The following is a 21,344-nucleotide window of genomic DNA, read 5'->3' on the forward strand; positions in this document are numbered from 1 at the left end:
GGTACTTGTTGAGCAAAAATTAGGAAGTGATGGGTCTGCGTGGTTCTCCCGATCCTTCGCCTTCATCATCCATCTGTCTTTTCCCTTTGACATCTTCGGGCGCAGCTTGATTCCTGGGGTCTACGGCGCCACTCTTTTTAGCCGATTCTGATGTCAGCACCTTGGTCTGGAGTGCATTCCTTCATGTATCAACCATGTTGGTAGGGAAAGGATGCTGATCGATCTTCATCGGCTTCGCTGGCTTTGTCGGGACCTCGAATTTGAGCCTGCCTTGCTCAATGGCCGATTGTATTTGCTAACGGAAGATTTTGCACTCGTTCGTGTCATGGGACGTGGCATTATGTGTTGGAGGTATGCCCTAGAGGCAATCATAGAGATGATGATATTCCATTTGTATCCATGATTTGTATATTGTGTTCATTGAATATCCATTAAAGGCTACTTGAATTGATTTGCAATTATGTGAATTGTATGTGAAACTCTTTACTTGTATGGTTATTCTAAAAGTTGTCCCTAGTCGGAGTTCATGTGAGGACACACATGAATATTAGACTAGCACATGTATTAGTTGATGACTATGTTTCACAAGTCATAGACATGGAGATGTTGAACTAATAATGTGGACACATGTGGAGACATGTGCTAGGACTGACCCAACACGAGAAGTAGTTATCTCTTTAAAACAACATATACGCTTTGTCCTTAGACCTGAGATTGTCGCATGTATTCTAGATGTGGATCGACCTACTTAGGGGCTATCAAACGCTACGCCGTAACAGGGTAGTTATAAAGGTAGCTTTCGGATTTGTCAAGAAGCATGCTATGAGACATGGTCAATCAAGATGGGATTTGCCCTTCTCTGATTGAGAGTGATATCTCTGGGCCCCTCGAGTGATCGGATCTGAAAATGCATGGCCATGCTACGTACGGTTAAGAGTTAACCTACAAAGGGATTCCGAATCACAGGATCGAGAAAGAGCGGTCGGCTTGAAGCTAGACCAAATATCGTGAGGCAAAGGGAATAGCATGTATATTATGTTGTGATGGTTCGTCTCATATGATCTTCGTGTGCGTATAGGAGTTGGCACGTCTTGCTAGAGGCCACTACCGACTATTGGGCCGAGTAGGAGTACTCGGGCCATGTCTATACGTATCCGAACCCATAAGGTCACACACTTAAGGGGCTGGAAGCCCAATTCGGATCTGATCCGAGTTGGATTAGGTTTAGAAGTACTAATGGGCCTCGGATCCAGAGGCCCATCAGGAACCTCTATAAATAGAGGGGTGGGGGCGCCCTAGGGTTCACACCTTTTGGCGAAACACACCTGCCGCGCCTCCCACGCCCTCGCTTGTTGCAACTCGTGGATCTAGCAGTCCGGCTTGCGACGCTTCCTCCCTGCACGTGTGGATACCTTGGAGGTGTTGCGCCTGCAGCACTTGGACGAGCCACCGACGAGCCACGACGAGCCGACGACGAGCCGCGGCACCGGAGGCGATCTTGCTGTACGTGGACGAGCTGCTGAGGAGCTGCTGGACGTGATCGACTACGTACGACTACGTTGATCGACTACGTACGACTACGTGATCGTCTTCACTGCATCGACGCATATCTACATCTTCCGCACCAGTAGTGCGTCGAGTGGTAATCCCGTGATCCTTATACGACAGTTCTTCCTGGTTATACACGGTAGAAATTTTGATTTGCGCTAGTGTAGCCTACCTCATATCCCTTCAGTGGTATCAGAGCCGTAGCTGCTTAGTTTTGGATTTGGGATGTGTGCATATGGAGATATGCGAGTTTTCCGTTTGATCTATGTCCTGTTTTCGTGCCCTTGCTGCAATGGTAGTGTAACGACATACTCCTACCGGTCGGTTTCCGCCATCGGAGTTAAGTGATACACGTAAATCCAGTTGCAGTGAGTGAAGATCAATATGATTGGTCGAATCGAAATCCAGGGTCATACGCCAGGCGCATTAGATGTGCAATAGTAGATGGGATCTACTGTCGGGGTCGGGATTTTTGCCGTATGCGTATGCTTCGGTAAATCAGCCGTAACTTTTTGGTACGATCTCAGATCGGGGTGAATTTTATATGAAAATTGATCTACATAAAAAGTTACACATGAAATTCAATGGCTTTGCCGTTTTCAGTGAAATTAGATTTCCCAAATTTGGCTTGGAAGATGGAGTTTCGGACCTCCGAAGTTTGGAACGTTAGGACGCCTAACTCTATTTTGCAGGATGTATGTATGTATCTTGTGATCAGTATGGCCCCCTTGTGTATGTGATGCATGTGTGTAACTCATTCGTGACCTGCGTGTCATGCGTACGGCAACACGGCAGGAGCCATATGTGTTGTCACTTTATTGTATTTAATGGTCTGCGTACCAATCTGTGATGATCCAAGCAACTATGTAATCTTCATTACTAGATTCTTTACTAGCTATTAGGCGTAATAGCATGCTCTAGTTCTTGGAGGACTCATCACCAGAAGGATGGCGCACATAGAACATGGAGATGGAGATCACCATGGTGAACAGGTTCTATGGAGATGGAGATCACCATATGAAAACGGGCCATACTGTGTCACAATTGTGTGAATGCTATTTTGTTTATGTTTTACTTTCTGCATGCTGTGATGTTAGAAGTAGAATGATCCCTCACAAAGTTTAAGTTAGTATGCCCTCCCAACTAAAACTTGCACCGTCTCATGTCTTGTACAATTAGTGGTGGGTCTATGAAATTAGGGTGCCACTAGTTTTCCTTGACTAGACGGGTTTGTGTCGGACACTTACACGCATAAGGGTTGGTTTGCTTAACGAGGTTATCTTAACGGTTAAGGACCTTGGGGCATAAAGGTTGGGCGCCGAGACATAGAGATGTCACCCAACAACAGGAGTCATATGTGATATGATTAGCAAAAGTTGCTTACCGATCTACCTCGTTTGCTAGCGATGATGCTAAAGATCACTAGTAGACTTGTTAGTTGTGGATCCTGAATCACTAAGTTTCAATAGAGGGATATTGATTTTAGTGGGAGTAGATTCTGTTAAAATAGTTTAATGTAATTTGCTCTATCATGGATACGTTTGTTTTAGTGTATTTTGCATTACTTTTATTGTAGATTAAATGGCACCTAGCAACACCACCACATCGTTTGCTTTGCGTTCGGTCCTTGAGAAGGACAAGTTGAATGGAACAAACTACTCGGATTGGATCCGTAACCTGAGAATTGTTCTCAGGGCTGATAAAAAGGAAGATGTTCTAGACACCCCACTACCACCAGTACCTGCTGATGATGCATCTGCTGCCCTTAAGGCTGCTTACAAGAAGGCATTTGATGCTAATCTTGAGGTAAGCTGCCTTATGCTTGCTTGCATGGAACCCGAGCTGCAGATGCAGTTTGAAAAAAATCATGAGGCACACGATATGATCGTGGCGCTCAAGGACATGTTCCAGACACAGGCTAGGACCGAAAGGTTCAATGTGTCCAAAGCCTTTCTGGAGTGCAAGCTAGCAGAAGGCGCAGCAGTAGGACCACATGTAATCAAGATGGTTGGTTACACTCAGCGATTGAAGAAGCTGGGCTTCCCAATGGGCAAAGAGTTGGCCACTGACTTCATTCTTTCATCTCTTCCGCCTAGCTATGGGAACTTCATCTCGAACTACCATATGCATGGGACGGAGAAGGGTTTGAATGAACTGTGTGGTATGCTCAAGACAGCAGAGGTGGACATCAAGAAAAGCGCTAGTACCAGCCATGTGATGGCTATACAGAACAAGCCTAGCTTTAAGAAGAAGGGCAATTCTTGGAAGAAGAAGGGCAAGGCTGGAACGTCCAAGCCAAACCCAGCGCCCAAGGTTAAAGCTGGACCTGGACCTGCTCCAGACAAAGAGTGCTTTTACTGTCATGAACTTGGTCACTGGAAAAGAAACTGCAAGCAATACCTAGCTTCGTTGAAGAATGGCGGAAGTAAGAGTACTTCTACCTCAGGTACGCTTGTTGTTAATGTTATAGACAACATATTTCTCGCTGATACAATTATTAATTCTTGGATATTTAATACCGGATCGGTTGCTCATATTTGCAATTCGATGCAGGGAATGATAAGAAGTAGAAGCGTGGAAAGAGGAGAAGTTGATTTCCGCGTGGGCAATAATGCAAGAGTTGCTGCGTTGACCGTCGGGACGATGCAACTCCACCTCCCGTCAGGATTTATTATGGAGTTGAATAATGGTTATTTTGTTCCTAGTTTAAGTCGAAACATTTTGTCTCCTTCATGCTTGATGAAGGATGGTTATTCATTTGCGAGTGAAAACAATGGTTGTGTGATCTCTAAGAATAATATGTTTATGGCTTTTGCACCCATTGTGAATGGATTATTTGTTTTAAATCTTGATGGTTCACCTGTCTGTAATGTAAGTGCTAAAAGGCCTCGGCCTAATGATTTGAGTCCTACCTACTTGTGGCATTGTCGTTTGGGTCATATAAGTAAAAAGCGCATGAAGAAGCTCCATTCTGATGGACTTCTAACTTCGTTTGATTTTGAATCATACGAGACATGTGAGGCTTGCTTGCTAGACAAGATGACCAAGACGCCTTTCACAGGATTTCCTGAGAGAGCAGTAGACTTGTTGGAACTCGTACATAGTGATGTATGCGGATCAATGAGCACGACGGCTAGAGGAGGATTCCAATACTTCATAACTTTCACTGATGATTTTAGTAGATATGGCTATGTCTACTTGATGAGGCACAAGTCTGAAACCTTTGAAAAGTTCAAGGAATTTCAGAATGAAGTTGAAAATCAGCGTGGCAAGAAAATTAAGGCCTTACGATCTGATCGTGGAGGCGAGTATTTGAGCCACGAGTTTAGCAATCATCTAAAGAGTTGCGGAATTGTTCCACAACTTACGCCGCCTGGAACACCTCAGAGAAACGGTGTGTCCGAGTGACGTAATCGAACTTTGTTAGACATGGTTCGATCAATGATGAGCCAGTTGGACCTACCGTTGTCATTTTGGGGATACGCTCTAGAAACAGCAGCTTTCACACTTAATAGGGTACCATCTAAATCCGTAGTTAAGACACCATATGAGATATGGACTGGAAAGGTTCCTAGTTTGTCTTTTCTAAAGATTTGGGGATGTGAAGTGTTTGTCAAGCGACTTCAGTCGGACAAGATCACACCCAAGTCGGATAAGTGCATTTTCGTGGGATATCCAAAGAAAACTTTGGGATATTATTTCTACAACCGATCAGAAGGCAAAGTGTTTGTCGCTCGGAACGGGGTTTTCCTAGAGAAAGAGTTTCTCAAAGGAGAAAAGAGTGGAAAGACAATGCATCTTGAAGAAGTTCAAGATGAGCCGATCGGGCAAGAATCAATGAGTGATGCTAACGTAGCAGAACAAGTTGAGATACCCATGGCAAGAGAAGCACCGCCACAACCACGAAGGTCGGCAAGGCTCCACGAAATGCGGGAAATATTATTGTTGGACAATGATGAGCCTGCGACATATGCAGAAGCAATGATGGACCCAGACTCCGAAAAATGGCAGAGTGCCATGCAATCCGAAATAGAGTCCATGGGAGACAATCAAGTTTGGAACAAGGTTGACCCGCCTGATGGTGTTAAAGCCATAGAGTGCAAGTGGATCTATAAGAAGAAAAAGGACATGGATGGAAATGTTCACATCTATAAAGCACGACTTGTCGCAAAAGGTTTTCGACAAGTTCAAGGAGTTGACTACAACGAGACCTTCTCGCCCGTAGTGATGCTTAAGTCCATTCGGATTATTCTAGCTATAGCTGCATATTTCGATTATGAGATATGGCAGATGGATGTCAAGACAGCTTTCCTGAATGGAAACCTAGCTGAGGACGTGTATATGATACAGCCCGAGGGTTTTGTCGATCCGAAAAATGCTGGAAAGGTATGCAAGCTTCAGAGATCCATTTATGGATTGAAGCAAGCATCTAGGAGTTGGAGCATTCGTTTTGAGTAAGTGGTCAAAGGGTTTGACTTCACCAAGAACGAAGAAGAGTCTTGTGTTTACAAGAAGGTTAGTGGGAGCTCTGTAGTATTTCTAATCTTGTATGTGGATGACATATTACTGATTGGAAATAACATTCCTATGCTTGAGTCCGTAAAGACTTCACTGAAAAATAGTTTTTCGATGAAGGACTTAGGGGAAGCGGCATATATTCTGGGCATTAAGATCTATAGAGATAGATCGAGAAGGCTTATAGGTTTAAGCCAAGATACTTACATTGACAAAGTGTTGAAGCGGTTCAGCATGGAAGAGGCAAAGAAAGGGTTCTTGCCTATGTCACATGGCATACATCTCAGCAAGACTCAGTGTCCTTCGACTGCTGATGAGCGGGATCGCATGAGTAGAGTGCCATATGCCTCGGCTATTGGATCTATCATGTATGCAATGATAAGTACTCGCCCAGATGTTTCATATGCGCTAAGTATGACAAGCAGACACCAATCTGATCCAGGTGAGAGTCACTAGACAGCGGTGAAAAACATTCTTAAGTACTTGAGAAGGACTAAAGATATGTTCCTCGTCTATGGAGGTGAGGAGGAGCTCGTTGTAATAGGTTACACTGATGCTAGTTTCCAAACCGACAGAGATGATTCAAAGTCACAATCAGGATTTGTGTTCACACTGAATGGTGGTGCTGTTAGTTGGAGGAGTTCCAAGCAGGAGACGGTGGCCGATTCTACGACAGAAGCCGAGTACATCACGGCTTCGGAAGCCGCGAAGGAAGGTGTTTGGATAAGGAATTTCCTCATTGAGCTTGGTGTGTTCCCGAATGCGTCCAGCCCATTGAATCTCTACTGTGATAATAATGGGGCAATTGCGCAAGCAAAGGAGCCAAGGAACCACCAGAAGAACAAACACGTAATGCGGCGATTTCATCTCATTCGAGACTTCGTTAACCGGGGTGAGATCAAGATATGCAAAATACACACGGATCTGAACATTTCTGATCCGTTGACAAAACCACTCCCGCAGGCTAAGCATGATGTGCATGTAAGAGCTATGGGTATTAGGTACCTTCTAGATTGACTCTAGTGCAAGTGGGAGACTGTTGGAGGTATGCCCTAAAGGCAATCATAGAGATGATGATATTCCATTTGTATCCATGATTTGTATATTGTGTTCATTGAATATCCATTAAAGGCTACTTGAATTGATTTGCAATTATGTGAATTGTATGTGAAACTCTTTACTTGTATGGTTATTCTAAAAGTTGTCCCTAGTCGGAGTTCATGTGAGGACACACATGAATATTAGACTAGCACATGTATTAGTTGATGACTATGTTTCACAAGTCATAGACATGGAGATGTTGAACTAATAATGTGGACACATGTGGAGACATGTGCTAGGACTGACCCAACACGAGAAGTAGTTATCTCTTTAAAACAACATATACGCTTTGTCCTTAGACCTGAGATTGTCGCATGTATTCTAGATGTGGATCGACCTACTTAGGGGCTATCAAACGCTACGCCGTAACAGGGTAGTTATAAAGGTAGCTTTCGGGTTTGTCAAGAAGCAAGCTATGAGACATGGTCAATCAATATGGGATTTGCCCCTCTCTGATTGAGAGTGATATCTCTAGGCCCCTCGAGTGATCGGATCCGAAAATGCATGGCTATGCTACGTACGGTTAAGAGTTAACCTACAAAGGGATTCCGAATCACAGGATCAAGAAAGAGCGGTCGGCTTGAAGCTAGACCAAATATCGTGAGGCAAAGGGAATAGCATGTATATTATGTTGTGATGGTTCGTCTGATATGATCTTCGTGTGCGTATAGGAGTTGGCACATCTTGCTAGAGGCCGCTACCGACTATTGGGCCGAGTAGGAGTACTCGGGCCATGTCTATACGTATCCGAACCCATAGGGTCACACACTTAAGGGGCTGGAAGCCCAATTCGGATCTGATCCGAGTTGGATTAGGTTTAGAAGTACTAATGGGCCTCGGATCCAGAGGCCCGTCAGGAACCTCTATAAATAGAGGGGTGGGGGTGCCCTAGGGTTCACACCTTTTGGCGAAACACACCTACTGCGCCTCCCACGCCCTCGCCTGTTGCAACTCGCGGATCTAGCAGTCCGGCTTGCGACGCTTCCTCCCTGCACGTGTGGATACCTTGGAGGTGTTGCGCCTACAGCACTTGGACGAGCCGCCGACGAGCCACCGACGAGCCACGACAAGCCGACGACGAGCCGCGGCACCGGAGGCGATCTTGCTGTACGTGGACGAGCTGCTGAGGAGCTGCTGGACGTGATCGACTACGTACGACTACGTTGATCGACTACGTACGACTACGTGATCGTCTTCACTGCATCGATGCATATCTACATCTTCCGCACCAGTAGTGCGTCGAGTGGTAATCCCGTGATCCTTATACGGCAGTTCTTCCTGGTTATACGCGGTAGAAATTTTGATTTGCGCTAGTGTAGCCTACCTCATATCCCTTCATTATGCCATTTGCAATACTTCATCTTCTTCAGCTGTTCGGCCGATGGGATCATATGGTAGGGTGAGAGCTTGATCTGTCCTTCTTGGAGGAGTAGATTGAAAATTTTGTCAGCCTTTGACGTGTCGAAACCGAATGCCTCTGGTTCCTTTTTCCCGAAAGGACACGATATCAGCTTTTTTCCCTTAATCCACTCTGCCAGGCCGATTTCTGCATCTTCTTTGGATTTAGATCTTTCTAAGTATGCCACCTTCTTCTGAAAATTCCTCCGTTGATCAAAGGGGCGTACCTCCTGACCAGACAGTCGGTGTACGATTTGACTCAGTCTTTCGAACTCCTGTGAAGCATATTTTTCTTTTATGTGTGGCAGGAGACCATGGAAGGCTATATCGGCCAACTATGCATTGGTCAGGACTAGGGTGTAGCACTTGTTCCTGACTTCCCTAAACCTTTGCACATATGTGGACACTGGCTCGTCACTCCTTTTCCTGAGGCTGGTCAGATCTGAGAGTTTCATCTCATGCACTCCCGCGTAGAAGTACTTGTGGAACTGCTTCTCCAAGTTGGCCCAAGTAACTATGGAGTTGGGTGGTAGCGTAGTGAACCATTGGAAGGCCGATTTGAATAGAGATGTTGAGAAGGGACGCACCCGTAGAGCATCCTGTGTAGCCGCCTCCGCACATTGGATGATGAATCTATTCACGTGCTCCACAGTTGAGGTATCATCAAGCCCCGAAAACTTGGTGAAATTGGGAACTTTGTACCGATGGGGAAATGGAAGTAGATCGTAGGGAGGCGGGTACGGCATTCAGTATGTGTAAGTTTGTACCTTTGGCTTTAAACCGAATTGATCTTGAATTACTTCTGCTATCTGTGCTGTCCAGTCTGCTTGTTGTTGGTGGACTACCGGCTGGGGAGCCAACACATGTTGGTAGATCGGCGGAGGGATGACTGGGTGATGAACGAAAGCGTGCGGCGGGTTCTGTAGTGATGTGGCCGGCTGTGTAGTCGGCATTTGGTGTCTCAGCGAACCGGCCGTTTCATCATACAGTATAATCGGCGTAGCGCCACGAACCGCTTCTGCAGTCTCTGCCCCTCTACCCATTTCCGACATGGCTGGTTGATACTGTGGAGCTGTCGGCCGCACGGTCGATTGGAAGGGTGCCTGGGTCGGAGAGCCTCCATAGTCGACCGATTGATCTTGGACGGCCGTCGCCAATGGTGCCCCCCAAGGCACTGAATTTAATGATGACGATTGCGCGGAGGAAATCTGAACGGATTGAGGTGGCGCCTATGACTGGAGGTATGGTGCGCCGTTGTATCCCGGATGCATTGATGGCGAAAGACTGCTGGATCCTCCATGCTGAGCTTGGATCGGCTGAGGAGCCGAGTAGGGTATGCTTGGAAAACTCCCGACCGGGGCTGTGATAGGTGGGGCGTACGCCAGCCCCCGGTATCCTTGAGACATGCCATTGGCCAGGGAGCTGATGATGGCATTGTATACCGTATTGGTTATCACCGGGGATTGATAGATGAAAGCCTGGTAGACATACTGTTGAACCATCTCGGACATCTTGCCCGAGTCCTCGGCGATTGTAATCTGGCGGGGAGTTGGAAAAGGAGCTTTCTTGATAGTTTCCCCGCTCCTGGTATGACTGAAGGATTGTAGGCATGTCTTCCGGTACTGTGCTATCTGCTTCTCCAACTCCTCCTTCTGGTCGTCCTTGAGGTCTGCTTTCGTCACCTCGATGACGTTGTCTTCAGAGATTTCGGCAGCTTTCGACATGGTAGTGGTTGTATTTGTCCCACCGAGCGTGCCAAAAGTGTGTTGGCACTAAAGATCAGCCGATTGAATCTCAGCGTCGAACACACGACCCGGGAGAATCTGCTTAACTCCTGTTCGGGTAATCGCCCTGGTGCGGTTCGTGCGGCGTGCCAGCCAATCTGACCTGTTGATTGGCAAGGAAAGAAACATGTCAGATCCCAGAGGCTGCGATCGGCTGAGGTTCCGATTTCGAGGAAGCTTATCAGCGAATCGGCCAATTTGCTACAATAAGGAAATTGTCTATGGTGCAGCCGACAACTAGGTAATGTTTGTAAAGAAAACTACCAGAGTAAACTAGACAACGCTACAGAAGCAACAGTTGAAACAGATCCAATCGGCTATGCGAAAGTGATAGATAAGCAATAAAGATAAATAAGTCGAAAGCTCTAATTCCAAGCTGGATAACTGGTGATAAAACTAGAATAGCAGGTAAAACCTAGAATTCTAGTAAATATTGATAACTGGTGAATAAATCTAAGCGAAACGACAGTGATGCACCCGAAGTTAAAGCTTAGATATTACTCGATAGACGGAACTTACAGAATCGGCCGGAGATTGAGTCGATGCAGCCCGGCCAACCCCTACGAACTCGTGAAAAGAAGAAAAGTACTGGCGAAGTCGCTGACTTGAAAGTAAAGTACGAGGAAATAGTAGATTGTTGTATTGATTTGATGTTGTTTTTTTTACAAATCTCTAAAGACGGCTATTTATAGCCTATTACAACCAACTAGAACTCTATCTCTAATTTTAAACGAAAACGAATATTTACATGCATAACTCGTATCGGAGTTGGTTGTTACACTCCTGTGGGCCAATCCCCCTTTATTTTCTCTTCGTAATCCACTTTAAGCCCACATTGGCCCAATTTCCTCAGCCTCTTAATCGGCCGATTTCTACCAACTCCATCCGCCAAAACACTGCAGCGCCAATCGGCCGATCTCCAACTGTAGCACCAATCGACCAATTCCCAATTGTGACCTTTTCGTCTCGCCGCATCAACTAATCCTTTCCTTTCTTGACACCGATCCATACATGTCAAAATCTGGCGTCAACACAAGGTTAGTAGCAAAATGTTTCAATCAAATTCCTAGTGTTGATTATAATGATGTGTTCTCTCCAGTTGTAAGCATAGTTCAATTCGTATATTTTTCGGTATTGTTGGTATGCGTGATCTTGAGCTTGAGCAGTCCGATGTGAAGACTGTGTTTTTACATGGAGAACTTGAGGAGGAGATATACATGGACCAGCCAGAAGGGTTCATAGTACTTGGTAAGGAGGATCTTGTTTGCAAATTAAAGAGGTCCTTATATGGTTTGAAATAGTCTCCTCGTCAGTGGTATAAAAGGTTTGATTCTTTTATGTTGTCACATGGCTTTAAGAGGTCTGAATTTTATAGCTGTGTGTACATTAAATTTGTTCATGGATCACCTATATACTTGCTGTTATATGTTGATGATATGTTGATTGCTGCCAAGAGCTAGAAAGAAATGTCTATGTTGAAGAAACAGTTGAGTAGTGAGTTTGAGATAAAGGATCTTGGTGCTGCTAAGAAAATTCTAGGTATGGGGATTACGAGAGACCAAAATTCTAGTTTGTTATTTCTTAGTCAGCAAAGTTACATTAAGAAAGTTCTTCATCGTTTTAACATGCATGATGCAAAGCCTGTTAATACTCCTATAGCACCTCATTTTAAATTATTAGCTTTACAATGTGCTAGTACGGATGAGGATGTTGAGTACATGTCAAGAGTTCCATATTCTAGTGCTGTTGGTTCTTTGATGTATGCCATAGTTTGTTCCCGTCCTAATTTATCTTATGCTGTGAGCTTGGTTAGTAGATACATGGCTAATCCTGGTAAAGAACATTGGAGGGCTCTTAAGTGGATTTTCAAGTACCTTCGTGGCACAACAGATGCTTGCTTGAAATTTGGTAGGACTAATGAAGGACTCACTGGCTACGTGGATTCAGATTTTGCTGCCGATTTGGATAAGTGGAGATCCCTCACAGGTTATGTGTTCACTGTTGGTGGTTGTGCTGTGAGTTGGAGGGCAACACTATAGCCCGTTGTTGCCCAATCTACCACTAAAGCAAAATATATGGCTATTGCTGAAGCATGTAATGTTGAGATACGAGGTAGGCTATGCGAGTGCAAAAAAAAAATTCTACCGCGTAAACCAAGAAAACTGCCATATATGGATCAAGGGATTACCACTCGACGCACTGGTGCGGAAGATGTAGAATCGCGTCGGGGCAGCGAAGTCCATCAGCATAGTCGAACACATAGTCGATCACGTCGACGTCGAGCAGCTCCTCAGCAGCTCATCCACGTACAGTGAGGTCGTCCTCGTGCCGCGGCTCGTCGGCGGCTCGTCGTGGCATGTCGGAAGCTCATCCAAGTACTGCAGGTGCAACACCTCCAAGGTATCCACATGTGCAGGGAGGAAGCATCGCATGCCAGACTGCTAGGTCCGCGAGTTGCAATAGGGCGATGGTGTGGGAGGCACGGTGGCTGACGTTCGGCCAAAGGTGTAAACCCTAGGGCACTTCCACCCCTCTATTTATTGAGGTTCCTGATGGGCCTCTGGGTCCGAGGCCCATTAGTACTTCTAAACCTGATCCAACTCGGATCACATCCGAATTGGGCTTTCATCCCCTTAAGTGTGTGACCCTATGGGTTCGGATACGTATAGACATGGCCCGAGTACTCCTACTCAGCCCAATAGTCGGTAGCGGCCTCTAGCAAGATGTGCTAACTCCTATACACACACGAAGATCATATCATACGAACCGTCACAACATCATGTACATGCTATTCCCTTTGCCTCACGATATTTGGTCTAGCTTCAAGCCGACCGCTCTTTCTTGATCCTGTGATTTGGAATCCCTTTGTAGGTTAACTCTTAACCATACGTAGCATGGCCATGCATTTCCGGATCCGATCACTCGAGGGGCCCAGAGATATCACTCTCAATCAGAGAAGGGAAAATCCCATCTTTATTGGCCATGCCTCATACATACTTCCTGACAAACCCGAAAGCTACCTTTTTAACTACCCTGTTACGGTGTAGCCTTTGATAGCCCCTAAGTAAGTCGATCCACATCTTGAGTACATGCGATAATCTCAGGTCTAAGAACAAAGGATACATGTTGTGTAAAGAGAGAACTACTTCTCGCGTTGGGTCAGTCCTAGCATATGTTTCTACATATGCCTACATTATTAGTTTGTCATCTCCATGTCCATGACTTGTGAAACATAGTCATCAACTAATACATGTACTAGTCTAATATTCATGTGTGTCCACATATGAACTTCGACTAGGGATAACTTTTAGAATAACTATACAAGTAAAGAGTTCCACATGCAATTCACATAATTGCAGATCAATTCAAGTAGCCTTTAATGGATATTCAATAAACACAATATACAAATCATGGATACAACTAGATATCATCATCTCTATGATTGCCTCTAGGGCATACCTCCAACAGTCTCCCACTTGCACTAGAGTCAATCTAGAAGGTATCTAATACCCATAGCTCTTACATGCGCATCATGCTTCGCCTGCGGGAGTGGTTTTGTTAAAGGATCAAAAATATTCAGATCCATGTGTATTTTGCATATCTTGATCTCACCCCGATTATCGAAGTCTCGAATGAGATGAAATCACCGCATAACGTGTTTGTTTTTCTGGTGGTTCCTTGGCTCCTTTGCTTGCGCAATTGCCCTATTGTTATCACAGTAGAGATTCAATGGGCTGGACGTATTTGGGAACACACCAAGCACAATAAGGAAATTTCATATCCAAACACCCTCCTTCACGTCTTCCAAAGCCGCAATGTACTCGGCTTCTATCGTAGAATCGACCACCGTCTCCTGCTTGGAACTCTTCCAACTTACAGCACCACCATTTAGCGTGACCACAAATCCTGATTGTGACTTTGAATCATTTATGTCAGTTTGGAAACTAGCATCGGTGTAACCTGTCTTTCCACTCTTTTCTCCTTTGAGAAACTCTTTCTCTAGGAGAACGCCATTCCGAGCGACAAACACTTTGCCCTCTGACCAGTTGTAGAAATAATATCCCAAAGTTTCTTTTGGATATCCCACGAAAATGCACTTATCCGACTTGGGTGTGATCTTGTCCGACTGAAGTTGCTTGACAAACACTTCACATCCCCAAATCTTTAGAAAAGACAAACTGGGAACTTTTCCAATCCACATCTCATATGGTGTGTTAACTACGGATTTATATGGTACCCTATTAAGTGTGAAAGCTGCTGTTTCTAGAGCGTATCCTCAAATTGACAATGGTAGGTCCGACTGACTCATCATTGATCAAACCATGTCCAACAAAGTTCGATTACATCGCTCGGATACACCGTTTCTCTAAGGTGTTCCAGGCGGCGTAAGTTGTGGAACAATTCCGCAACTCTTTAGATGATTGCTAAAATCGTGGCTCAAATACTCGCCTCCACGATTAGATCGCAAGGCCTTAATTTTCTTGCCACGCTATTTTCAACTTCATTCAGAAATTCCTTGAACTTTTCAAAGGTTTCAGACTTGTGCCTCATCAAGTAGACATATCCATATCTACTAAAATCATCAGTAAAAGTTATGAAGTATTGGTACCCTCCTCTGGCTGTCGTGCTCACTGGTCCGCATACATCGGTATGTACAAGTTCCAACAAGTGTAATGCTCTCTCAAGATAACCTGTGAAAGGTGCCTTGGTCATCTTGCCTAGTAAGCAAGCCTCACATGTCTCGTATGATTCAAAATCAAACAAAGTTAAAAGTCCATCAGTATGGAGCTTCTTCATGCGTTTCTCACTTATATGACCCAAACAACAATGCCACATGTAGGTGTACTCAATTCATTAGGCCGAGGCCTTTTAGCACTTATGTTACACACAGGTGAACAATCCATTCACAATGGGTGCAAAAGCCATATAGAGATCACACAACCATTGTTTTCACTCGCAAATGAATAACCATCCGTTCATCAAGCATGAAGGAGACATAATGTTTCGACTTAAACTAGGAATAAAATAACAATTATTCAATTCCATAATAAATCCTAACGGGAGGTGGAGTTGCATCGTCCCGACGGTCAACGCAGCATCTCTTGCATTATTGCCCACGTGGAAATCAACTTCTCCCCTTTCAACACTTCTACTTCTTGCCCATTGGGAAGCCCAGCTTCTTGCCCATTGGGAAGCCCAGCTTCTTCAATCACTGAGTGTAACCAACCATCTTGATTACGTGTGGTCCTACTGCTGCTCCTTCTGCTAGCTTGCACTCCAAAAAAGCCTTGGACACATTGAACCTTTTAGTCCTGGCCTATGTGTGGAACATATCCTTGAGCGCCACGATCACATCGTGGGCATCATGATTTGTTTCGAACTGAATCTGCAGCTCAGGTTCCATGCAAGCGAGCATAAGGCAACTTACCTCAAGATTGGCATCAAATGCTTTCTTGTAAGCAGCCTTAACGGCAGCAGATACATCATCAATAGGTACTTGTGGTAATGGGGTGTCTTGAACATCTTCCTTTTTATCGGCCCTGAGAAAAATTCTCAGGTTATAGATCCAATCCGAGTAGTTTGTTCCATTCAACTTGTCCTTCTCAAGGACCGAACGCAAAGCAAATGGTATGGTGTTGCTAGATGCCATTTAATCTACAACAAAAGTAATGCAAAATACACTAAGACAAATGTATCCATAATAGAGCAAATCACATTAAACTATTTAAAAGAATCTACTCCCACTAAAATCAATATCCCTCTATTGATACTTAGTGATTCAGGATCCATAACTAACAATACTCCCACTAAAATCAATATCCCTCTATTGATACTTAGTGATTCAGGATCCATAACTAACAAGTCTACTAGTGAGCTTTAGCATCAACGCTAGCAAACAAGATAGATCGTTAAGCAACTTCTTGCTAATCATATCACATATGACTCCTGTTGTTGGGTGACATCTCCATGTCTCAGTGCCCAACCTTTATGCCCCATGGTCATTAACCGTTAAGATGACCTTATTAAGCAAACCAACCCTTATACGTGTAAGTGTCCGACACAAACTTGTCTAGTCAAGGAAAACTAGTGGCACCCTAATTTCATGGACCCACCACCAATTGTACAAGACATGGGACGGTGCAAGTTTTAGTTGGGAGGGCATATAAACTTAAACTTTGCGAGGGATCGTTCTACTTCTAACATCACATCATGCGGAAAGTAAAACATAAGGAATAGCACTCACACAGTTGTGACACAGTGTGGCCTATTTTCTTATGGTGATCTCCAACTCCATAGAACCTGTTCACCATGGTGATCTCCATCTCCATGTTCCATGTGTGCCATCCTCCTGGTGATGAGTCCTCCAAGAACTAGAACATGCTATTACACCTAATAGCTAGTAATGTAGATTACATGGTTTCTTGGATCATCACAGATTGGTACGCAGACCATTAAATACATTAAGGTGACAACACATATGGCTCCAGCCGTGTTGCCGTACGCGTGACACGTAGGTCACAAATCAGTTACATACATGCATTGCATACACAAAGGGGCCATACTGATCACAAGATCCATCCATCCTGCAAAACAGAGTTAGGCGTTCTAACGTTCCAAACATCAGATGCCCGAGACTCCAGCTTCCAAGCTGAATTTGAGAAATCTAATTTCACCAAAAACAGTGAAGCGGTTGAATTTTATGTGTAACTTTTTCTGTAGTTCAATTTTCATATAAAATTTGCCCCGATCCGAGATCGTACCGAAAAATTACGGTTGTTTTACCGAAGCATACGCATACAGCAAAATTCCAACCCAGTAGTAGATCCAATCTACTATTGCGCATCTCATGCGCCTGGCGTATGAACCTAGATTTCGATTCGACCAATCACATTGATCTTCGCTTGCTGTAACTGGCATTACTTGTATCACTTAACTCCGATGGTGGAAATCCGACCGGTAGGAGTATGACATTACATGACCATCGCAGCAAGAACATGAAAACAGGCCATAGATCTATCTGAAAACTCGCATATCTCCATATGTACACATCCCGAATCCATAACAAAACAGCTACAGCTCTGATACCACTGTTGGAATATGAGGTAGGCTACACTAGCGCAAAACAAAATTTTTGTACCGCATAAACCAGGAAAGCTGCCATATATGGATCACGGGATTACCACTCGACGCACTGATGTGGAAGATGTAGAATCACGTTGGGGCAGCGAAGTCGATCAGCATAGTTGAACACGTAGTCGATCATGTCGACGTCGAGCAGCTCCTCAGCAGCTCATCCACGTACAACAAGGTCATCCTCGTGCCGCGGCTCGTCGGCAGCTCGTCGTGGCTCGTCGGCGGCTCTTCCAAGTGCTGCAGGTGCAACACCTCCAAGGTATCCACACATGCAGGGAGGAAGCATCGCAAGCTGGACTGCTAGGTCCGCAAGTTGCAACAGGGTGAGGGCATGGGAGGCGCGGCGGCTGACGTTCGGCCAAAGGTGTAAACCCTAGGGTGCTCCCACCCCTCTATTTATTGAGGTTCCTGACAGGCCTCTAGGTCCGAGGCCCATTAGTACTTCTAAACCTGATCCAACTCGGATCACATCCGAATTGGGCTTCCATCCCCTTAAGTGTGTGACCCTATGGGTTCGGATACGTATAGACATGGCCCGAGTACTCCTACTGAGCCCAATGGTCGGTAGCGGCCTCTAGCAAGATGTGCCAACTCCTATACGCACACGAAGATCATATCAGACGAACCGTCACAACATCATGTACATGCTATTCCCTTTGCCTCATGATATTTGGTATAGCTTCAAGCCGACCGCTCTTTCACGATCCTGTGATTCGGAATTCTTTTGTAGGTTAACTCTTAACCATACGTAGCGTGGCCATGCATTTTCAGATTCGATCACTCGAGGGGCCCAGAGATATCACTCTCAATCAGAGAGGGGCAAATCCTAGCTTGATTGACCATGCCTCATAGCATGCTTCCTGACAAATCCGAAAGCTACCTTTTTAACTACCCTGATACGGTTTAGCCTTTGATAGCCCCTGAGTAAGTCGATCCACATCTTGAGTACATGCGATAATCTCAGGTCTAAGGACAAAGCGTACATGTTGTGTAAAGAGAGAACTACTTCTCGTGTTGGGTCAGTCCTAGCACATGTCTCCACATGTGTCCACATTATTAGTTCAACATCTCCATGTCCATGACTTGTGAAACATAGTCATCAACTAATACATGTACTAGTCTAATATTCATGTGTGTCCACACATGAACTCCGACTAGGGACAACTTTTAGAATAACCATACAAGTAAAGAGTTCCTCATGCAATTCACATAATTGCAGATCAATTCAAGTAGCCTTTAATGGATATTCAATAAACACAATATACAAATCATGGATACAATTAGATATCATCATCTCTATGATTGCCTCTAGGGCATACCTCCAACATGTAAAGAATCGGTTTGGTTGAAAGGTTTGTTTGTTGAGCTTTGGGAGATGATTCTTGCATTAAATTGTTTTGTGACAGTCAAAGTGCTATATACCTCACGAAAGATCAGATGTTTCATGAGAGAACAAAGCATATTGATGTCAAATACCATTATGTCCGCGATGTTGTTGCGCAAGGTAAGCTGAAGGTATGCAAGATAAGCACTCATGATAATCCTGCTGATATGATGACAAAGTCAGTTCCTGTTGCTAAGTTTGAGCTTTGCTCAAGCTTAGTTGGTCTAACTGTTTAGCCCAGGAGGCTATTTGGCGCCCAAAGTGTTCTCTTTGTTGTTTCAGGGTGAAGGCTCGTATTATGCTACAAGAGGGAATTTGTCTCAAGGTGGAGTTTGTTGAGTTATGATGCAAATTCTTGGGCCGAAGTGAAGCGGGCTGAAGCGAAGCGGCCCATTAGCGTTTAGAGGGACTACACCATCTATTCGTACCATATTGCTAATAGATGATGGTGTGGGGGGGTTTTCCTCCCTATATATACGGACCACCTCCCTCATGGAAAAGACGCATCATAGACTACCATACGGGAAGACCCCAAGTTAGGGTATCCCCAAGTTGTAAATCTCCGATGTTTGTAACCTCATCCGATATAGTGAAGATTTGTTGGCTAGCGCCCGTGGTTCTTTCTCTTCCTCCTTGGAAGGGTTTTCCACGTTAAATCTTGTGTCTCCTGTGATTGATCCACTGTTCTTCATCATTTTCTTGTCTATCGCTTGTAACATAGGTTGGTAATAAGAAGAAGTGGTCCGACCACCCAGGTGGGTAGGGGTGGATAACGAGGTTTGCAGTGGCCCACGAGCAGTCCGAAGAGGTTGTGCAGCCACAGCTCCGAACTGGGTTTCGTCGACCCCGCTTGGGCCTCCTCGGAGGGGTTGCGGCATGGAATCAAAAGGCCAGCTTGGCCTTGGGCCGACGAAGAAAGTTCCCAAAGGTGAAAATCTGAGCTCCGAATCGATTACGAAGGGTCTTGAAATTTTGCTGATGAGTTATGTCTTGACCGTGTTTAAGGATAGATATATTTATAAAGAGTCTTGTGTAAACACGTCAAATGAATGTGATGGCATTGGATACTTAGATGCATTGGTTAAACTTTAGCTACAGATAAATCTTGTATAGATAGAGAAGGTTTAAACCAAGTGTATCTTGTATCACAAGTTGTAATCAAACTCATGTAATCTGTTGGGAATTCACCCTATATAAAGATGCAACCATGCGCTAGCCTAGGCAGGCAGGCATGTTCACCCAATTACCATTTTCTCCTACATGGTAAGTAGAGCTACTTCCTCAATGTCATGGCCTCCAGCTCCTCGTCCTTGTGAAGCGCTCTCGAGCTACCGATCTCCAAGAAGCTCACGCGAGAGAACTTCATCGTTTGGAAGGCCTAGGTGGTGCCAGCAATTAGGGGTACTCGCCTCCTGGAATCCTTGATAGCTCAATTTCAGCACCGCCAAAAACAATCCAAGATGACAAGAAGAATGACGTCTCCAACCCGGCGTATGAGATTTGGTTAGCGCAAGACCAGCAGGTACTCGGCCATCTCATCAACACCCTATCGTTCATAGTGCTAGCAAAGGTAGCTACGTTGATGTCGTCATCCGAAGTTTGGGCAGCATTGGAAGACATGTACTCGGCACAATCACGTGCACAAGTAACCAATCTACGGATGCAGCTTGCAAGCCTCAAAAGGGAAGCATGAACATGGCAACGTACTTCAACAAGATGAAGGCCATAGGAGATGAAATTGCTGCTGCGGGGAAGCCCATTGACAATGATGAGATGATATCCTTTATTTTGAATGGTCTTGATTTTGAATACAGTTTCATTGTCTCCTTAGTCTTGGGCCGGTCAGATCCCATCTCGATCAATGACCTTTATGCTCAAGTCATGGCATATGAGATGCGTCTAGACATGTTTGATCAGCACTCAGGTGGTCACTACCAATCCTCTGCCAATTCAGCTTCCAAAGGTGGGGGAGGTTGCAACCCTCATGGCCGTGGTGGATCTAGTGGAAATCGTGGGCGAGGTCCAGGCGGCCACAACTCTAGAGGGCGCAGCAACTTCCCCAACAGTAGCAACTCCTCCAACAGCATCTTCAAACCTGGAGACTAGTCAAGTAGGCCTCGGTGCCAAATCTATAGCAGGACCAATCACACCACCCTTGAGTGTTGGTACATATTTGAAGAAGATTACCAGCCACCAAGCAACAACAAGTCAAGCTCAACTGCCTATGGTGTTGATACTAACTGGTATGTGGACAACAGTGCAATGGATCATATTACCACTAAATTGGATAAGATGATGGTACGTGACAAGTACCACGGCCATGATCAAGTCCACACAGCAAATGGTTCAGGTATGAAAATTATAAGTATTGGTCATTCAACTTTACATACCCCAGTTTGCAAACTTTTACTGAAAAATATATTGCATGTTCCTAGCGCTCATAAAAGTCTTGCTTTAGTTCATTTTCTTACCTCTGATAA

General features: G+C 44.9%; 1 non-coding gene across 1 annotated transcript; it reads left to right on the forward strand.

The window, feature by feature from the left end:
• Positions 1–20,619: 20,619 nt before the first annotated feature.
• On the forward strand, positions 20,620–20,758 carry LOC117851060 (small nucleolar RNA Z247). Its single transcript, XR_004639431.1, has one exon. It is a non-coding gene; the product is annotated as a small nucleolar RNA Z247 (small nucleolar RNA).
• Positions 20,759–21,344: the final 586 nt, after the last annotated feature.

This window comes from Setaria viridis, chromosome 3 (genome assembly GCF_005286985.2).
Source record: "Setaria viridis chromosome 3, Setaria_viridis_v4.0, whole genome shotgun sequence".
NCBI classification, from domain to species: domain Eukaryota; kingdom Viridiplantae; phylum Streptophyta; class Magnoliopsida; order Poales; family Poaceae; genus Setaria; species Setaria viridis.